We start from the raw sequence: 17,675 nt of genomic DNA on the forward strand, positions 1-17,675 counted from the left end.
TGTGAGTCGACACAGCTGATGTACATTTTTTTTTCAGTGAGGCAGTATATAGGTCTAATGATATGCAAGATCCCCCCACACACAAAAAAATTGCCAGCAAATCTGAAGACTTCTTTTCAGAAAATTAATATAATATAATATAATAATGGAGATATCCCATCTCCTAGAACTGGAAGGGACCTTGAAAGGTCATCGAGTCCAGCCCCCTGCCTTCACTAGCAGGACCAAGTACTGATTTTGCCCCAGATCCCCAAGTGGCCCCCTCAAGGATTGAACTCACAACCCTGGGTTTAGCAGGCCAATGCTCAAACCACTGAGCTATCCCTCCCCCCCAAAATATGAATGCATTTCATTTGTAACAATATAACATCCATTGTGCAAACAAATGACCATAACTTACAGTAAAGGTTATTTACATAGTTGTTTATATCATAGAAGTGTTAACCTGGGGGGACAGAGGGGAAACTTAGCAGGTACTATGGATAGTTGCTTGGCTGCATTAACTAATTAATGTCCATTAGTACTTTGTTCATCTCTTTGCAGTACATCTATTACATTTAATGGAAGAACCATTTTAATGCATTAGCTGTCCCACAAGAAGACACCTTAAATTTGACATATATCTGTTCTAAAATGTATATGAAGATAACACACCCAAGATTCTGAATTGTCATATTCTCTTGAGAGACCAGCTGGGTGAGGTAGTATCTTTTATTGGACCAACTTCTGTTGGTGAGAAAGACAAGCTTTTGAGCTTACACACAGCTCTTCCTCAAGTCTGGGAAACTTTAGAGTGTCACAGCTAAATACAAGGTAGAACAGATTGTTTAGCATAGTTAACAAGCGACCATTTAAGGTGAACTGGCCCGTTCACACCCATCCAGTCACAGGGAGGAAAGAAGGGGGGAAAGCAGCTGGGGCAGGGGGAGTGAGTTGTTAGTGGATTATAGATGTTCTGATAAGACATAAAACCAGTGTCTCTCTATTCAGTTGATGATTTCTTGTGTCTAGCAAAGTTATGAATTTAAGCTTCCAGGCTCATCTTTTGAAAGTGTTATGCAGAATTCCTTTGAGGATGAGGACTGATGGGTCAGATATTGAGTGATCACTTTGTGGTGCTTTTGTCTTTTATCATTTTCCTGCGGGAGTTCATTCGAGAGCATAGTGATTGTTTGGTTTCACCCTGACATAGTTGCTATTGGGGCATTTAGTGCACTGGATGAGGCACACCACATGTTGTGATAGGCATGTGTAGGACCACACATCTTGTGGGGAATGTTGACCACTGTAGCATTGAAGATATGTCTGCAGGTTTTGCATCTGTTGCTCTGGCAGGGTTTGGTGCCGCTTTGAGTTGGTGTGTCCTGGTCTGTGGGGAGCTTGCTTCTGATGATGAGCTTGGAGAGGTTGGGGGTTGTTGAGGGCCAAAAGAAGGAGTTCAGGAAAGATTTTTTTCTGGATGGGGTCCCTATCGAGTATGGGTTGTAGTTGTTTGATGATACCCCGTATGGGTTCCAGTGGGGTGTGATAGGTGACAACTGGGGATGTGTGGTGGGAGGGAGTTTTATTTATGTATTGAAGCAGTTTCTCTCAGGGGATTTGGGTGGTCTGTTTCAGGGTGTGATCAGATAGAGTGTCCTTGTTTGGTGAAGGAGGTTTTGAGTGTGTTATGGTGTATATCGCAGACTTTCTCCTCAGAGCATATTCCATGGTATCTGAATGCTTGGGTTTAGATAACAAATTTCTTGGTGTGTTTGGAATGGTTACTGGATCTATGAAGATAGGGGTGCTGATCATGGGTTTCTTGTATATAGTTGTCTGTAGGGTTCCATTGTTGAAGCTGATTGTGGTATCCAGGATTTGATGCTGGTGTGGGAGTGTTCCAGGGAGAGTTTAATGGATGGGTGGTGGTTGTTAAAGTTGTGGTGGAACTCTATAAGGGAGTTTAAGTTGTCTGGTCCAGAAGATGAAAATATCATTGATGTATCTCAGGTATACCATTGGTTTCATGGTGCATTTGTCCAGAAATTGTTCTTCAAGGTGGTCCATGAAGAGAACATAAGAACATAAGAATGGCCCTACTGGGTCAGACCAAAGATCCATCTATCCCAGTAACCTGTCTTCCAATGTGGCCAGTGCCAGGTGCCCCAGAGGGAATGAACAAAACAGGTAATCATCAAGTGATCCATCCCCTGTCACCCATTCTCAGCTTCTGGCAAACAGAGGCTAGACATATTGGAGAGCCATCCTAATACCAATGGCTGTTCCCATGGTTTGGATAAAGTTTTGTTGTTGAATGCAAAGTTGTTAAGGGTGAGGATGAAATGGATGAGTTTGGCTATGTGTTTGGGGTGGGTATCTGAGGATTTTCCATTGTCTTATAAATATTTGAGGCAGGCAGTTATATATTGGGACTCAAAAAAAAAACATCCTCAAACCACTCACCACACATAGGGCCAGCTTCTTCCAGGACACAACCAACTTTTTCCACAAACTCCGCAGCATTGACAACCTCCCTCAGAACATCTTTCTTGCCACCATGGATGTCACCTCTGTATACAGCAACATCCTGACAATGATGGCATAGCTGCCCCCTTAGCAGCTCCCCCTCTTCCCTTCCTTTCCTCCTTATGACTGGAGGGATGTTAACTGGCCACTTCACCATGAATGGTCCCTTGAGATATGTTTTCACTACTTCGTATTACTTTCCATCTTGTATTTAGGTGTGACCCTCTGAGTAAGTTTCCCAGACCTGAAGAAGAGCTCTCTGTAAGCTTGAAAACTTCTCTCTTTCATCAACAGAAGTTGGTTCAATGAAAGATATTACCTCACCCACCTTGTCTTTTTAATACCCTGGGACCAACACAGCTACAACAACACTGCATATTCTCTTGGACCAATGAAGTTAATCTAAATAACAAATACAGAAGAATGGACTGTTGCAGATGGCAGATACCATTGACAAAACCTTTGCATTAGCTTAATTATATCTGCACTTTTCATTGCATTTCTACAAAATGGCCGTGGCTACAATGGGAGCAGAACTATATTCACTACAGTCATGCTCAGAAGTGACAACTGTCTTCCAGCTCAGAGGTTGTGATCATGGTGAACATGCCAGAGCCGAAAAGTGTGGCTTTTGTTTTGTTTTGCTTTTAATAACTACAGTAGCAGAAACAAACCTTCCAGCAAATGTATAGCATTATTTCTTTACACAGTGGAAAAACTGGCCTCTTTGCTGCCTTTTTGCTTCAAAATATACAGAAGGAAACAATCTCTTATACAGCTTTTACAGTTCAGCTTTTAGGGCTGCACCCTGAGGTGGGTCCAGGGAACAAGGTAACAAGAGGCAGGGCCAAAAAATAAGTGGAGACTGGCAACCCCTGGGAAACCCTGGAATCCCTGGCCAGACATGTGGATGGTTTCTTGTTCAATGCTCTTTGCAGGTCTCTTCCTGGCAGCATTGGCAATATAATTACCTACTGGCTGAGCTGCCACTGGATATACACTGTTCTTTGGGAATCCTCCAGTAGCAGGATGGTAGTGCTAATTTAAAAATCATTAACGCAGTCCTTTTTTTTACACCGGTTAGAATTGCAATGAAGTGGGATAATGCTACTAGGAATGGGACTTCCTTGGCTTCTTCCTTATACTCTGGTTATGGCCTCTATTCCCATGGACACATTGACTTCAGCAGTAGTTCAGCGTGCTCAGCATTTTATAGGAGCCCTAGTGTGGCCCGGGGCCGGTATTTCCAGAATGTAGACTTTGGGGTGAATCATTTTGATTCATCAGAAGATACCTTCTAGGGTCTTCACTAAAACCATTGGCTTAAGCACTAGCTAAGATATTTGCAGCTAGAAATATTCAGGTGGAAGAAACATCTATGAAAACATATGATCGTGTGCTAAAATAAATATTTGTAATTAGTATATTGAACACAATTAAAAAACACAGAGACCATATTTAGACCCTGATTCTGCAATCAGGTCTATACTAGTAGATCTGGTTGCAGGGCCGTAGTCTTCATTGATTTCCTAGACAATAGTATAGATGTATATCTATAAAATTCAAAAAAGGTTGCTGCACCCATTAATCAAAGTGATACATTGTTTGGCTGGGGATTTGCTGTATTAAACTGTCATGTGGTTGGAATCACGTCATTTTAATTGGTATTGTAAGTAGCTGTCAACCACATAATGTCTAATGTCTTCTGTGCAATCTTTAACTGCGTGTGCTCTTCAAGGTCTCATCTTCAGGCCAGTGCTCCTTGTGCCTGAAGATGGGATGCTTAATACCTATACAAAAGCTACAATGTTCACTGGTCAGGCATCACAGTAATTCTACATAGAAGCAACAGAGCATCTGATGTCAAAATGATATTGTAATCATATGACTTTGCCAAAAGTTTCAGAACTCATGGAAAGATGCTATTTAGTTCTACATCCAGTGACAGAATTGTTTCAGAAGTTTCAGAACTAACTAAAAGATGCTATTTAGTTCTAAATCTGGTGGCAGAATTGTTCATTCTAGCCATATAAAAGCAAATAACCAGATCCTGCTTTTAGTTACACTGGTATAAATCTGGAGTGAATGGATTAACTGCAGATTTATGACAGCATAACTGAGATGAGAATCTGGCTGATCAAGTTTGCAGCAGATAAAACATAATATTTTTCAAAGTAGGAGTTGTGAAGGGTGCTAGTGTTTAATTATGTAGTTGTCATTTTTGACAGAAGCAGGACAAGTCTGAAGGTATTACTGTGGTACAAACTGTTCTAAATTTAGCATTGAGGCATATTTTTTATACCACTGTGTAATTCAATAAATATATGCTGGTAATATTTTCATAATAGGGTTTTCTAAATTAAGATTAGTTCTCTTCCTTAACTGAATCTCACCTCAGGATTATATATAACAAAGACACCGCAGCTGATAGCTATCTTACATTCTGCAGTGTTGCATGACAAACTGTCACCTATGCTTTGTTGCACTATTTAAACTTCTGATAAACTTCTTGCTTCATAACAACCCTGCGGGTGGGATCATACAGTAATAATCCACCTCCTTGGAAGACAGTTCTTAACAAATAATAGTGTGGAAAAAAATAAGAAGTGAAGTCCACATTTTATCCAGCCTTGCAAAATTCTAGTTGCTCACTTACCCCAGGCATGTAATTTTTTTGACAGATGAGTAAAATATTGACATCTTTTTCATTATCATTAATCACAGGATAGGAGGAGGTTAGTAGATTTTGTATAATATAGTAAATTTTCATGGTCATTCTTGCAGGTTGTATTAATCTAACCCTCTGTTCTGAGATAATCAAAATGATCTGTCAATCCAAACGTTTGTGGATATATTTATTTACCTAGATCTGAATATTCTGATTTTTTTAAATAGTGGCTACATTCCTATCATATCCAGAAATATTATTTTTAACTATTATTACAACAGGACTTCCTGGTTGGGAAAAATGTTCCAAACCATTTTCATACCAGTCTTTAAAGTGTTTGGATGAAATAAATATTTGCCAGGGCCCTGGGTTATCAACTCTGTCTGTGGAGCGTTTGGTGCAGATTAGGGTGATGATACAAACTTGCCTTTAGTCAGCTTTATGCTTCCCCCCATGCTGGGACTGTTCTGGACTGGGTGGGTACCTCAACACAAACTATAGCAGTCTGAACTTTATGGGTGCCACATTCCCTTTCATGTGGAACCGGAACTAGAATCAGCCAGGGCTGGGGGAAGCATGGGAATCACTGTGGTGGTTTTCTGCCACCGAAGTCATAGAATGACTGGAAGGGACCTTGAGTGGTCATCTAGTCCAATCTCCTGCACTCATGGCAGGACTAAGTTTTATGTAGACCATCCCTGACAGGAGCTTGTCTAATCTACTCTTAAAAATCTCCAATTATGGAGATTTCACAACCTTCCTAGGCAATTTATTCCAGAGCTTAACCACCCTGACAGTTACAAAGTTTTTCCTAATGTGCAACCTAAACCCCATTTGCTGCAATTTAAACCCATTGCTTCTTGTCCTATCCTCAGAGGTAAAGGAAAAATTTTTTTCTTCCGCCTCCTTGTAACAACCTTTTATGTACTTGAAAACTGTTACCATGTCCCCTCTCAAACTCCTCTTCTCCAGACTAAACAAACCCATTTTTTTCAATCTTCCCTCATAGGTCATGTTTTCCATACCTTTAATAATTTTCATTGCTCTTCTTTAGACTTTTTCCAATTTGTCCACATCTTTTCTGAAATGTGGCACCCAGAACTGAACACAATACTCCAGCTGAAACCTAATCGGTGCATAGAAGAGTGGAAGAATTACTTCTTGTGTCTTGCTTACAACACTCCTGCTAAAACATCCCAGAATTATGTTTGCTTTTTTTGCAACAGTGTTACACTATATTTAACTTGTGATCCAGTATGATTCCCTGATCCCTTTCCGTAGTACTCCTTCCTAGACAGTCATTTCCCATTTTGTAGGTGTGCAACTGATTGTTCCTTCCTAAGTGGAGTACTCTGCATTTATTCTTATTGAATTTCATCCTATTTACTTCCGACCATTTCTCCAGTTGGTCCAGATCATTTTGAATTTTAATCCTATCTTCCAAAGTACTTGCAGCCCCTCCCAACTTGGTATCATCCACAAACTTTATAAGTGTACTCTCTATGCCATTATCTAAATCATTGATGAAGATATTGAGCAGAATTGGACAAAGAACTGATGCCTGCGGGACCACACTTGATATGTCATTCCAGCTTGACTGTGAACCACTGATTACTACCCCCAGAACAGTTTCCAGTCAGTTATGCACCCACCTTATAGTAGCTCCATCTAGATTGTATCTCCCTAGTTTGTTTATGAGAAGGTCATGCGAGACAGTATCAAAAGCCTTACTAGAGTCAAGATATACCACATCTACACTTCCTTCCTATCCACAAGGCTTGTTACCCTGTCAAAGAAAACTATTAGGTTGGTTTGACAAGATTTGTTCTCGACAAATCCATGCTGACTTTTACTTATCACCTTATTATCTTTTAGGTGTTTGCAAATTGATTGTTTAATTATTTGCTCCATTATCTTTCTGCGTACTGAAGATAAACTGTCTGGTCTCTAATTCCCTGGGTTGTCCTTATTTCCCTTTTCATAGATTTGCCACTATATTTGCCCCTTTCCTGTCCTCTGGAATCTCTCACTTCTTCCATGAATTTTCAAAGATAATCGCTAATGGCTCAGATATCTCCTCAGTCAGCTCCTTGAGTATTCTAGGACGTATTTCATCAGGCCCTGTTGACTTGACAACATCTAACATGTCTAAGTAATTTTTAACTTGTTCTTTCCATATTTTAGCCTCTGATCCTATTTCATTTTTATAGAATCATAGAATATCAGGGTTGGAAGGGACCTCAGGAGGTCATCTAGTCCAACCCCATGATCAAAACAGGACCAAACCCCAAATAAATCACTGCATTCCCCAGTCCCCAATCCCTGACATTCACTATGTTATCTGTCCAATCACTACAGTACTAACCTTTTTGGTGAAAACTGAAACAAAAAAGTCATTTAATACTTCTGCCATTTCCACATTTTCTGTTATTGTTTTTCTCCCCTCAATGAGTAATGGGCCTACTCCGTCCTTGGTCTTTCTCTTGCTTCTAATGTATTTGTAGAGTGTTTTCTTGTTACCTTTTATGTCTTTAGCTAGTTTAATCTTGTTTTGTGCCTTGGCCTTTCTAATTTTGTCCCTGCATACTTGTGTTATTTGTTTATATTCATCCTTTGTAATTTGACCTAGTTTCTACTTTTTGTAGGACTCTTTTTTGAGTTTCAGATAATTGAAGATTTCCTGGTTAACCCAGGATGGTTTCTTGCCATACTTCCTATCTTTCCTACACAGTGGGACAGTTTGCTCTTGTGCCTTTATTAATGTCTTTTTGAAAAATTGCCAACAGTCTTCAATTGTTTTGCCCCTTAGCCTTGCTTCCCATGGGATCTTACCTACCAGCTCCCTGAGTTTGCTAAAGTCTGACTTCTTGAAATCCATTATCTTTATTGTGCTGTTTTCCTCCTACCATTCATTAGAATCATGAACTCTACCATTTCATGATCACTTTCACCCAAGCTGCCTTCCACTTTCAAATTCTCAACCAGTTCCTCCCTATTTGTCAAAATCAATTCTAGGACAGCCTCTCCCTAGTAGCTTTCTCCACTTTCTGAACTAAAAAAATTGTCTCCAATACATTCCAAGAACTTGTTGGATAATCTGTGCCCTGCTGTGTTATTTTCCCAACAGATGTTTGGGTAGTAGAAATCCCCCATCACCACCAAGTCCTGTGCTTTGGATGATTTTGTTAGTTGTTTAAAAAAAGCCTCATCCACCTCTTCTTCCTGGTTAGGTGGTCTGTAGTAAACCCCCTACCATGACATTCCCCTTGTTTTTTTTACCCCTTTTATCCTTATCCAGAGACTTTCAACAAGTCTGTCTCCTATTTCCATCTTAACCTCCATCCAAGCAGATTCATTTTTAATATATAGGGCAAGACCTCCTCCCCTTTTTCTCTGCCTGTCCTTCCCGAGCAAGCTGTACCCTTCTATACCAATATTCTAGTCATGCTTATTATCCCACCAAGTCTCTGTAATGCCAACTATGTCATAGTTGTGTTTATTAACTAGAAATTCAAGTTCATTCTGCTTATTCCCCATACTTCTCACATTAGTATACAGAAATCTAAGATAATGATTTGATTTCCTCCCTATGTTCTCTCTTCCCTCCCTTATCCCTGCTATAACGGACAGGGCTCCCCCCAGATTCCAACTCTTCTTCCAGGTCTCTGTGGTAGTAGGCTTTTATCTCCTGCCCCCATCGAACCTAGTTTAAAGCCCTCCTCACTAGGTTAGACAGTTTTGTCCAAATATGCTCTTCTCCTTCCTTGAAGTCCTGCTAGGTTGGTATGATTCTCCTGCAGCCAGGCACAGTGGATTTAAGGAAGCTTTGAATTAAAGTAATTCTAAGCAGCCCTAATGCCAGAGAGAAACTTGTCTTAGGAGTTTGACTTTCAACTGGTATATTTTCTATAATTGTATGTGGCCAAGTGGATCATTCTACCTTAGGGTAGATGCTGCCCATCACTAGAACTATCTGAGCATAAAACCAATAGCAAGAGCAGTCTCTGGCACTTCTCCCTTTTCCAGGTCAAAACAATGAACAGCCTGTTAAGCTGTGTTTTGTATTGTGCATATTAATTTATATGGGCTCCCAGAGCATAAGGTTGGCACCCGCAGAGGTTCTTATAAATCTAAATAAATAATTGCATAAAATGAATTATGAATTAAATTCTGTCACAGATGTTTAAGCAAAAACATGTGTTAATATTGTGATGGGTTAGATCACAGAAACCCCCTTGGGAGTGGCCACCTAATGTGCCAAGACTACTTCTGCCCCTGGTTTCCTGCCCTGTCAGCTTAGGACTTCAGTGCCCTGCCTGGTTTGAGCCAGACCCGCTAGCCTGCTGCAAACCCAGACACAGGTCTCAACCACATCCTCTCACAGCTGTAGACTTGACGGAAATCAGCTTACAGAAGTGTTCTTATCTTTAACACTCAGATGCCCAACTCCCAGTGGGGTCTAAACCCAAATAAATCCGTTTTACCCTGTATAAAGCTTATACATGGTAAACTCATACATTGTTCGCCCTCTATAACACTGATAGAGAGATATGCATAGCCGTCCCCTCTCCCCCCCAGGTATTAATAAATACTCTGGGTTAATTAATAAGTAAAAAGTGATTTTATTAAATACAGAAAGTAGGATCTAAGTGATTCCAAGTAGTAACAGACAGAACAAAGTGAATTAACAAATAAAATAAAACCTGCAAATCTAAGTCTAATACAGTAATACAACTGAGTACAGATAAAAACCTCACCAGTAAGCTTCATTTTACAGACTAGTCTCCTTCTAGTCTGGGTCCAGCAATCACTCATACCCCCTGTGGTTATTGTTCTTGGTTCCAGTTTCTTTCAGATATCATTGGGGTGGAGAGGCTCTCTCTTTAGATAGCTGAAGACAAAATGGAGGGGTCTCCTACGGGCTTAAATAAACTTTCTCTTGTGGGTGGAGAGCCCCTCCTCTCTCCTATGTAAAGTCCATCTCCAAGATGGATTTCTGGAATCACCTGGGCAAGTCACATATCCATGCATGACTCACAGTTTTTACAGGCAGAAGCCATTGCCCACATGGTATCTTGTATGTCTCCAGGAAGACTTCGCATGTGGATTGGAGCATTCCAAGATGCAGTGTTCCTTAAGTGCTTCTTGATTGGGCACTTAACTTTGTGAATTCATTTCTAAAGAAGCTGACCAAATGCCTTACAAAGCTTACTTAGAAATCAAGCAAGTATACAGCCAATATTCATAACTTCAAGTACAAAAAATGATATATGTGTACAAATGGGATGAATAGATTCAGTAGTCCATAACCTTTACAGAGATACGTTACATGGCACCTGTAGCATAAAACATACTCCAGTTATATCATATTCCCATAAAGCATTATGGGATACATCATCACAAATATAACCAGCAAAATGTAAAAAACAAACAAAACAAAAGAAAAAATGTTAATTATATTCAGAAACAAAGACACTATTACATTATAGATTAAGGCTTAGACTTTCAAAGCTGCCTGAATATCTCATGCTAAAAGCTGATGCATTGTAGATGCAAAAATGACATAGACTGAACACCAAGAGATCTATGTTGTTGGTATGCTTCAAGCTACATAACTGAATGAAACATATATTACCACTGTAACTATAACATAACTACAGGGAAATTGACTTCCATTAAATTGTGTCTTTAGTATGTTAAATATACCAAGATTAAAAAAAAAATGTATTACATGCTAAACTCTGGCAATACACACAAGTCATTCAGCCCTGAAGTAAACTTGCTGATTTTGGAGTAGATATATGTATCAATAAGTATTACTTTGAAGGTACACCTCTATCTCGATATAACACAACCCGATATAACATGAATTCGGATATAACGTGGTAATGCAGTGCTCCTGGGGGTGAGGGGATGCACACTACGGTGGATCAAAGCAAGTTCAATATAACGCGGTTTCACCTATACCGTGGTAAGATTTTTTCGCTCCCGAGAACAGCGTTATATCGGGGTAAAGGTGTACTTTGTACTTAGATTCTAAAAATACATTAAATATCAGACTAAAACAGTAATGCTAAGTAATTCAGTCACTTAGTTAATCTGATTATATAAATTAATGGTAATAACATGTACAAATTAATTATGTTGCAATTACATTGTGTAACTACTATGTAATTAATGTATTTGTATTAGGAAATTATCCAAAAAATTTATCCGAAGGAGCCACAAATATATAACCAAGAAATGCAAAGCCAAGATATGAAAATTTTGTTCTAAAAATTGGCAATATCCTAATTGTTTCCTTTTTTAAACCTAAAGCATACTTCAGCCATACAATACACATGACATGGCTTTATTGCAACATTTTCTGTAAGTAGTTTCCATTGTGGGACATTCTCACACATACTGCGATCTGACAAGTTAGGTTACAGAAAACGGGGTCAATAGAATCAAGATTTACATAGACCTCAAAGACTGAAATAACTTATGAAGAGCGCAGTATTAGCCAGATCTTCCAAGGGGATAAATCAGTATAGTTCCATTGACTTCAATGGAGCTATGCCAATTTATACAAGCAGAGGATCTGGCCCATGAATGCCAAATTCTCCAGAGAATGTCAGAAATCCCCAGGATATTTCTGAGTGCAAGACTGTGCCATTTCAATCTGATTTAATTTGCTGTTTTTTAAATTCATGGCCAAACAGCGACTTATTGGTATGCTTCTGAGGAAAAGGCTTAGATAAATAAATTATTTCCTCAAAGTTCAATGCTTTATTTTAGGTCAAAGTCTGCTGGGAAATATGGTACTGTAGCATGGGAGGAATTTTAGCATTTGATAAACATCTTCATTCTGTGCCAAAGCACACCTCTTCCAGAGGGTGTTGACATGGTGCAGATTTTAGAATAAGTGGGGCGATTGCTGTCAGATCCACTGTGACTCAATTTACCATAGCAAACAAGGATATTCAGTACAAATGATTAATGAACAAGTCAGCAGATGTATCAGATCGGAAAATTCTGTTCTTTACCCATTGATTAACCGGACATTATTTTTAAGTTTACAGCTGCCATGGAAAATGACCAGAAACCTATATTCTCAGTAAGCACATCCATCATCTTCAGGCATTCTTCCAATCTGTTAACATTAACTGCTACTAATAAGTGTCTCTGTCCAGGAAAACTCATCATTAAGATGGTTCATGTGGAATGGCTTCCAAATAACGTGAGAAGTAAACTACACTTGGGCTACATTTCCTCTAACGAGTCTGCCGTCTTCTTTCATTCTGTCAGCAACTTTAACAGAGACAAATGTGTTAAAAATAAAGATACAGGGCCAGCTCTTCAGCTGTTCTCAATTGGCATTGCTCCATTGATGTCACTGGAGCTATGCCGACATACACCTGCCAAGGATCTAGCCTGCAATACTTTGTAAATCACCTGTTATAGAGATTATGCAATGTGGAATCTCAGTGTATTTTCTTTTATCTAGAGGGGAGTTACAAACGTTAAAAATTGTATTCACTATATTGTGTCATGCAGAGCAAAATCAGGCATTTGGCTTTTTTCTTCTGTGTATTTCCAGAAAACAATATTGTATCTACTATTTAAAATACATAATTAACAACACAAACAAATGAATAAGACTTAAGGAATTAAAGTCTGCTTCATTTCATGCAACTTCAAGGCCCTAAATAAAGCTAATCACTCAGTAGGGTAACATGATGGGTCACTGCCAGAAATCTGAATACAACTGGCCCACCAGCTGAGCCAAGCTTGCATATGGCAATGGCTGCCTTTGTTTTCCCCTGATGTGTCCCAGGACCGTTGTGGACTGAAAGGAGTGACCAGCTTGCCTCTGACTGGCATTCATTATAGAGAAGGACTAAGATGGTCTTTCCATTGGCTGGTCTAACTTTATGGAAGTCTTAAGGCACCATGCCTTTTGCTCCTGGCTCTGGGTTCCACTGCTTGTCCCACACTTTCTCTGGTCACTCCTGGAGTCCCTCACACAATTTGATAAGTGCTGCCAGCACTTTCATGTGCTACTAATCATCAGTGTATCTTGGTTTGCAAGAGTGCTGCTCAGAGACACTCGTGGGATGTAACTGTTGGTACTAACAGTGGCCCTGACTCCTGGGAGGCAACTCAGCACTCCAAGTTCCTTAGGAGAGTCTTCAGCAGCCGTTCTGCTCCACAGAGCTTTGTGTTTATTGCTGTCAGCTGACCTGTCTGCCTTCATCATGATACATGGAGAGTAGGGATGGAGCGGCAGAATACCATGCCAGAGCATCTGTAGCTGCTCCAGAGTCTCTATGACCTCCTTCCTCTGCCTCAGTCAAGCACTGCCTTCATTAACATGCTTAGGGAGTTCACCAGGCAGGCAGAAGTGTGGGTAACACAGAAATGTGGTGTACTGCTGCTTTTGATGGTGGAGTCTGTCCTTGCCAGGATGTGGCAAAGGCTTTGTCACTGTAAATTACAGATTTACCTTTCTAATTGTTCTACTATATTTTATTCTACAGGGAGTTCCCTTGGAGTGTTTGGACTGCTGACCACAGAATTGTTTTCTGAGCTTCGAAATTCCTGGTCCACCAAGAGGCTGGGCTCGCAGCTGGAATACGATGAAGGCATAATCTGGATCACCTAGGAAAGGACCAGGATTATGTGTTATGACCCTCATCATGCAGCACAAGCAGTTTCCACCATCATCAAGAACCAGCTTCAAGCCATTGGTTAAAGTAAAGTAGGACTGGATGGCACTACGGAACTTCCAGAATCCAAGTTGTTCTGATTTGTACTTTTCCCATTGGGGTCCAGAGATCATACACTGGGAGATTAGAAATTATACTTGACCTTGCAGTGAACAAACCACAAATTAGAGAGAGAGAGAGAGAGCACCATGCTGTTTTGGCAATAGGATACATATCTATTCCTCTTGACTATGTTCTCTTGGCTTGCATTGTTTTCAGCACTGTTAAGGGTGAAGGATGCCAGCTAACAATTTATTAATAGTAATGAGTAGTTGGTTGGTGTAAGATAGTCAGATAAATTGGTAAAATGTAATCAACTGGTGATTGGGAAATCATGGCCCCCAATTATGATGTGACTGGGTGGTAGGGGAATCCATTCCTGTCATGGGTTAGAAAATCAGCCTCTAATTATGAACGGACAGAATTTTGTTTACATGAAGACCTGATCTCTCAACACAAGTGATGGGTTACTCTTAAATTGGTGTACATAACTGAGCTTTTTGCTGGTCTCCTGGACACCCTAATCTAATGCATTGGGATGGAATTTAGTGGATAACTTAATTCTGGAAGGGAGGGAAATAAGGTCATGCTTCTTACCAAATTCCATAGTTTCAGGAACAACCTGCACGTGGGCAGCAGTGATATAAATCAATAATGGGATAATGACCCCAAGATCAGTGCACAGTTAGTAGCACCCTTTTGATGAGAGATACTACCATGTTGGCTGGTTGTTGTAATGATGATATTAATGAACATAACCACGCGTGGGTTTCACAAAGGTACTTAGGTGCCTCACTACCATTAAAATCAATGGGAGTTAGGTGCTTAAATACCTTTGCGAATCCCAACCTACAGCACTTATTTATTAGGTGGAATTCAGCACTAAAGCAGAGTCCAAAGGCAAAAGTGCCAATTATTGTAGGTTAGAGGACAAGCACAGGCCTATAGAATAGAAAACCCCTCACACTGCTACTATGTGTTATACAGGAGGGGTTTCTTTTTTAAATTACTGTTAAAAATAAGAATGAACATGAGCCAATAAAGTTAAGTTTACTGCCAGGTTGTACCATTTGTTTGGAACCAGAACTCCTCCTTGATTTCTGCGGCGAGTCCTGCTTACAAATGACTGGCACAATAAGGCCCATACTACATAAATTGTACAGCCACTTACACAGCCAGTGAAATACATGCAAACATTAATTAAGTTAACCTTGCTCATTCATATTCATGCATGAGAAAGCCATGTTCCCTGGAACTTTTATACTTGTCATTTGATTTATGTGCCCAGTACCGCATTGACAATTCTATACTTTCCTTAGAAGAAAAGTCAAGAGAGGAAAGAGTTTCTGACCATGTACAAACTATTCTGGTCCAAATGGCACTGATGCACTGAATATAAGAGTATATATCAGAATTCACTAGATGCAGAGAATGACCTCCCGACACATCAAAGAATATTCACATTAATGCTTCATGAGTGTAATTAACTTTTTTAAGCATTGCAAACATCATGCCCTTTTGCATTCTTGTGCTCTGCAGCTTACTAATCAGCAATGTTTGATATTTACTGCTATTGCGTCTCTGTGTTTATTGGGGTCGTGGTAACAGATTCATGAATGAAAAAACGACGACATTTGAATGCTACATCTCCTGGCCCAAAGAACACTGAAGTAACTGGAAAGACTTTCACTGGGCTTTGGATCAGATCCAGTAGCAAGCATGAAGAACTGTCCATCATTTTGGTCTCACGGTAGCATTTTTACCTTCCACCTATAAAGTGGAAATAATGATACTGACTTCCTTTGTAAAGTGCTTTGAGATCTCCAGATAAGAAGTGCAAAATAAGAGCCAGGTGTTATTATATTAATATAATCCCTTAGACGTTTTAAGCAATAAAATAGCATTCAAGGAGAAAGACTGTATTTCATTCTCTTTTCTACAGCATGACTGAAAAACGATTTTTTTATTTAAAAATCAGGATCCAGATTCAGTTTTGATTGCAATGCTCTGTACTGAAAGTAAGAATAGTGAGAGCAATTACATGTTCGGAGTCCTGCTCGCTCAGAAGCGCCTTCCATTCTGAGAGTGTTTATGCAACTGTGTGTGTGGCACAATGGTTTTTACTACCTTCTCTTAAAGCAGCCTGTATAAACCACTTTCTTTTTGATTGTTTCTCTTTATATTGTCAAGCATGTTTGCATTCTAAAGGGTTTTACCTCATTAAAGCAATTACTGTTAAACCTGCAGTAGTTTGTTGGTTTTTTTCCCTCTCAGGGCACTAAAAATATCCCTAACCAGCTCTTGCTAGATCAGGATGTTCTGTATTGCCCAGGGTAGCAGTGGGAAGCCCCATTCTGAGAAAGAATCAACACTGCTTTTCTTTAGCTGGAGTACTAAAAACGGCACTGAGCATAAAAGAGAAGAAAAACGGAGCTGAACTCTGCCTGCTCTAATAGTCCCTGCCCTCCCTCTGCCTGACACAGGCTCAGCAACAGGAACAAAAATTTCCAACTACACCTCTACCCCGATATAATGCGACCCGATATAACATGAATTCGGATATAACGCAGTAAAGCAGTGCTCCGGGGGGGGCGGGGCTGCACACTCCAGCAGATCAAAGCGATAGAACGCAGTTTCACCTATAATGCAGTACGATTTTTTGGCTCCCGAGAACAGTGTTATATCGGGGTAGAGGTGTACAAGGCTTACCATGATAAGAAAGCAAATATAGTAAAGACTGATTGATCTGACACAGGGCCAGAGTGTAGCTGATCCAGAAGTGACTCTTCAGGGGTATAAGAGCAAGTAAGACATTCCCACTGCTGCCTGGCCCTCCTGGATTGCATTCTGGTTGCTAGAAGGAGTGATGGGCCCACATGGAGTACGGCCCTTATTGTGTCAGTCCCTTAATCAGGTGGGCGGGGAGAGGGTGGAAACCTGAGTCTTCCCCCACAATACACCAGCCCGTGCTGCTGAGCCAGCGCAAGCTGGGGAATATGTCACACCTGGTAAGGTGAGTTAGCAAATTGCTTTCTTCTGGAGCAATCCGGGGAGGGAATCAGGGAGGGTCATAGATCCTGGGATAGCACAGTTACATGTTGTCGCTTATGCAGGGCTGAGCTTGAAAGCAAAGTCTACCTCACAGTAACTTTTATTTATGATGAAATAGAACAGGGGGTCTCAAACTTCATTGCACCGCAGCCCCCTTCTGACAACAAAAAATACTACAGGACCCCAGGAGTGGGGACTGAAGCCTGAGCCCACCCAAGCCCCACCACCCTGAGGGGGCAAAGCCAAAGCTCCAGCTCCCCAGGCCTGGGGACCAAAGCTGAAGCCCAAGGGCTTCAGCCCCAGGCAGGGGTCCTGTAACCAAAGCCCTGCTGCCCAAGGCTGAAGCCCTTGGGCTTGGGCTTTGGCCCTGGGCCCCAGCAACTCTAAGCCAGCTCTAGCGACCCCATTAAAACGGGGTTGTGATCCACTTGGGGGTCCCAACCCACAGTTTGAGAACTGCTGAAAAAGAATCATTGTCAGGGCCAGACATAACTCTGTGATATTTTACTTAGCAGCCAGCGTGGCAGTAACTTATGACAAATGTCCCAACCTTAATTGTGATAAGGAGCAAGTTGGTGCAGGAAAATAATAATTAATTATAGATTTAACGGCCTGGAAAGCACACAACACTCAATAAGGGGGCCCTTTACTTTGCAGAGTACATATAAGCAATGAATCTGAGTCTCTCAGTATCTATA

General features: G+C 40.5%; 1 long non-coding RNA gene across 1 annotated transcript in view; it reads left to right on the top strand.

The window, feature by feature from the left end:
- The window catches only part of LOC128833002 (uncharacterized), a 57,769-nt gene extending 41,597 nt beyond the window's left edge, over window positions 1-16,172 (top strand). Inside the window, exon 3 of the long non-coding RNA XR_008444095.1 lies at window positions 13,699-16,172. This is a non-coding gene — a long non-coding RNA (uncharacterized LOC128833002). The remainder of the gene's footprint in view (window positions 1-13,698) is intronic.
- The last annotated feature ends 1,503 nt before the right edge of the window (window positions 16,173-17,675 follow it).

The sequence above is a fragment of the Malaclemys terrapin genome, chromosome 2 (genome assembly GCF_027887155.1).
Source record: "Malaclemys terrapin pileata isolate rMalTer1 chromosome 2, rMalTer1.hap1, whole genome shotgun sequence".
Classification (NCBI taxonomy): domain Eukaryota; kingdom Metazoa; phylum Chordata; order Testudines; family Emydidae; genus Malaclemys; species Malaclemys terrapin.